Below are 5,000 nucleotides of genomic sequence, written 5' to 3'. Positions count from 1 at the left end.
AGAAGCCCGTCGTGTGTATATTTATATATATATGCGTGTGTATGTTTGTGTGTCTGCGTTTGTCCCCCCACCATAGCTTCACAACTGATGTTGGCGTGTTTAAGGAGTGGAACAAAGGTATTATAAGCCGAACAGCTGTTTCTGGGGCTCGACGATCCATAATAACGTTGGTAGATTTAGTCCGTCACAAGATGCGGCCGTATAAATGCATTTAACACAGGAAGAGACAATCCTCCATCATCAGGAGAGAGCCCTTACATTTCAGATTTTAATGCAGGGATGTTCAAAGATGGATACTTCTGAGTGTCTTCTATACAGAGAATATCTGGATCTCATCTGTGAACTACACACACACACACACACACACACACACACACACACACACACGCACACACACACACACACACGTACACACACATACCGAAAATCCTCGAGTATAGTCCGCCCTTGTGTATAATACGCAGGGGATTTTTAGAGGACTGTACCTCTGAAAAACCTAAACCTTGTGTATAATACGCAGGGGATTTTTAGGGGACTGTACCTCTGAAAAACTGTACCCCTTCTCTAACTTGAGTCAAGGAGGTCTATATAACGTCCATGGTTTGTAAAACTGTATACGGTAACGTCCTTTATTATTATTGTATATATAACATAATGCAAACATGTAGCTTTTTTGTGCATTTTGTTTGCAGAAAATAAAGAAATAACAGTAATAATGTTTAATAAATGTTGCTTGATGTAAGTTATGGATGATTCTTTTATGACTTCATTGCTTTCAGGCTTAGCTTAAGGTATTTTCGTGCCCGATATCACAAAATCCGTCTGAATAAACTTTGCCAGACAGCAAATAGAGACTCGGACATTGCTTAGAAAATAATTTTCATTTTTAATCTCGTATATAGTACGCACTAGGGATTTTGACCTTTAAATTTTGGGGAAAAATGCGGATTATACTCGAGGATTTACGGTATGTATGTATCTATATATGTGTGTGTGCGCTGTGTGCGTAAATGTGTTTGTGTGTATGTATGCATATGTGAATTTATACGCACATACACACACAAACGACAAGCATCCGCATAATTTCCCTCCACTAAACTCACTGTAGGCATTGATTGGTCAAGGCCTACAGGAAGAAACACTTGTGCAAAATGCTGTGCGTCGTAAGTCACTTACAAAACGAATTCCTTAACCACAAATGCAAGCCAGCACCGCCACCCCGACTCTCTCCCTCTCTCTCTCTTTCTTACGCACTCACGCACACACATACATATATATAATACTATGTTTTTATACTGAACACAACGTAAATCTGAATTCCTGGAATATATAACGTAATTAATTCTGTGTGTGTGTGTGTGTGTGTGTTTGAAAGCTTTAAACAAAGAGTTTGTCGTTGATGCGTAAACATCGTAATGTTATCCAATAACAATAAGTAGGAATCGTTTTACAGATCTGTTTCGACGGTGATTGTTCCGTCATCAGAGAATATGCACCTTATATATATATATATAATAAATTAATAAATAAAACATATGCATATGTACATACATATATGTACGTACCTACCTCTACATGTATATATACATGCATATATGGGTACAGGACACTAAAAAAACGTCGAACACAATGAGAAACGAAACATAAAACAAAAACCAAGGAAATGGACATTTCTTTAAACAACGAAAAAATAGAGTACAGGACATACAAACAAGGAAATTCCCCTTCTTCAGTCGCCTTAGTTTCATCTACTCCACGTTTCGAAGGTCAAGGCGATACATGACTTCAATAAAACTTTCCTTCCCGCGAAAATCAAATTAAATAAAATTTGAGATTTTTTTGCGGAGGGGTAAAAATGGTAACAAAAACAGGACAGTAACGACAGTACAAAATATAAACAGTAAAAGACAGGACAAGGAGAATAACAGTAACACAAACAAGAAGGGCTGTTAAGCCAAACGAGATAAAAAATTTTTACGAACGCTATTTTTTGAGAACAGCAGGGAGCAACAGATTTTACCGTCTCTACTTGAAGGAAGCCATTTATATATATCGTCAGCTGCTAGAAAATAATAAAATAATATATATATATATATATATATAATATATATATATATATATATATATATATATATATATATATATATATATATATATATATATATTATCTGCTGCTTAAAATAAAGCATATTACTCTACCACTGGTATATATATATATATATATATATGAACCAACTTCACGGCAGGAGGTGCAGATGAGGGCAGCTGCATCGAACTCTCTCATGCACCAAATGGCAGTTGCTAAAAAGCTTTCGTGAAGTAAAACCATGTAGCAACACCAAATGGCGAGTGCCCAGCATGGCCACAGCTCATGAGCTGAAACTAGAATCAATCAATCAATCAATCATATATATATATATATATATGCTGCAATGGATCAAGTGCTTCCTCTCTAACAGAACCCAACATGTTGTAGTCGAAGGAGTTAAATCCAGCCCAGCCAAAGTCAGCAGTGGTGTCCCACAAGGCACTGTGTTGGGCCCACTTCTCTTCATCATCTACATAAATGATATTACTGACACCATCAAACACAGCAACATCAGAACCTTCGCTGATGATTCCAAGCTCCAGAAGGTCATCAATGGCGTGGATGACCGAATAAACCTTCAGTCAGACCTATTGGCTGTTGTCCAATGGGCGGAAAAGAATAACATGTTGCTAAATGAAGACAAATTCGAACTGATCCACTTTGGAAGGGAGGACGCTCTGAAACTCCCATACTCTCTTCCTTCTGGAGAAATTCTCATGGCATCCAACAATATCAGAGACCTAGGAGTAACAGTGGACAACAACATAAGCTGGGCTACACATATAAGCAGCAAAGTTGACATGGCCCGCAGAATGTGTTCCTGGATTCTCAGAACCTAAACCTTCCAGTCGAGAGATTCCCACGCTATTATCCTTCTCTTCTCCACTTTTGCCCGACCCCACCTTGAATACTGCTGTCCACTGTGGTCTCCCTACACAAACAAAATATTATGAGAATTGAAGCTCCCCAAAGGTCAATCACAAAAAAGATAGATGGCATGTCAGACCTTGACTACTGGGGTAGACTAGAGAAGCTGAAATTGTATTCACTCCAACGACGCCGTGAACGCTACATTATCTGTATGATGTGGAAAATATTCCATCAGCACTGTCCGAATGATGTTGGCATCACCTTCAAAATGCATCCAAGGCTTGGACCACGTGCCATCCGTCCACAACAAAAATCTAAATCGCATCACATAACGACAATACGGCACAACTATTTCACCTCAATTGGACCCGCTCTCTTCAAAATTACACCAGGACACGTCAAAAAAGAAACTGACCACACAAAATTCAAGAAGTCTTTGGACAAATTCCTTCAAACAGTACCGGACAAACCACCCACACCGGATATGTCTCCGCAAACAATAACTCTCTGCTCGAATGGGCTTTGGTGCCCAAATCCTGAACTGAAAGACTTCGCCAGGTGGTGCTATTAAGTTAGACATGGCCTGGGCCAATACTGGCCAAAAACCTTTCTAAGTTATTCTAAGTTATATATATATATATATATATATATATATATATATATATATATATATATATATATATATAATATATATATATATATATATATATATATATAATATAAATAATATATATATATATATATATATATTATATATATATATACATATATAATATATTATATATATATATAATATATATATATATATATATATACATATATATATATATATATATATATATATATAATATATATATATATATATATATATATATATATTATATATATATATATATATATTATATATATACATATATGTATATACTTTACTTTGATACTTTGATAGGTTCGGCCATTATTGGCCCAGGCCATGTCTAACTTAATACCCCTGGTGAAGTCTTTCAAGTCAGAATTTGGGCACTATGGCCCACTCAAGTAGAGAGTTATTGTTTACAGAGACATATCCGGTGTAGGGGTTTATCCGGGATTTCTTGAAGGAATCTGTCCAAAGACTTCTTGAACCCTATAGGGTCAGTTTCTGTTTTAATGTGTTTTGGTGTAATGTTAAAGAGAGCGGGGCCAATTGAGGTGAAATAATTGTGCCGTATTGTTGTTATGAGATGAGAGTGCGATTTTGTTTTGGGGCGGATGGCACGGGGCCCAAGCCTTGGATGTACCTTGAAGGTGATGCCAACATCATTTGGGCAATGCTGATGGAATATTTTCCACATCATGCAGATGATGTAGCGCTCACGACGACGTTGGAGAGAATAGAGTTTTAGCTTTTCTAGTCGACCCCAATAGTCGAGGCCTGTCATGCCATCTATCTTTTTGTGATTGCCCTTTGAGGTGCTTCAACTTTTATGATACCTTGTATTGTGTGGGGAGACCACAGTGGACAACAGTATTCAAGTGGGGTCGGGCAAAAGTGGAGAAGAGAAGGATAATGGTGTGGATATCTCTCGACTGGAAAGTTCTGAGAATCCAGGAACACATTCTGCGGGCCATGTCAACTTTGGTGTTTATATGAGTGGCCCAGCTTATGTTGTTGTCCACAATTACTCCCAAGTCTCTGATGTTGTTGGACGCCGCGAGAGTTCACCTGAAGGAAGGGAGTATGGGAGTTTCAGGGCATCCTCTTTTCCAAGTGGATTAGCTCAAATTTATCCTCGTTCAGCAGCATATGTTTTTTTCTACCCATTGGATAACAGCCAGTAGATCTGACTGAAGGCATGTCCGGTCACTCGCCTCATTTATGACCTTCTGTAGCTTGGAGTCATCTGCAAAGATTTTATGTTGCTGTGCTTGATGATGTCATTAATGTCATAATGTAAATGATGAAAAGAAGTGGGCCCAGCACAGTGCCTTGCGGAACGCCACTACTGACTTTGGCTGGGCTTGATTTTACCCCTTCAACTACAACATGTTGAGATCTGTCTGT

This window comes from Octopus sinensis, linkage group LG3 (assembly GCF_006345805.1).
Source record: "Octopus sinensis linkage group LG3, ASM634580v1, whole genome shotgun sequence".
Lineage (NCBI taxonomy): Eukaryota > Metazoa > Mollusca > Cephalopoda > Octopoda > Octopodidae > Octopus > Octopus sinensis.
This window is presented reverse-complemented; position numbering follows the sequence as displayed.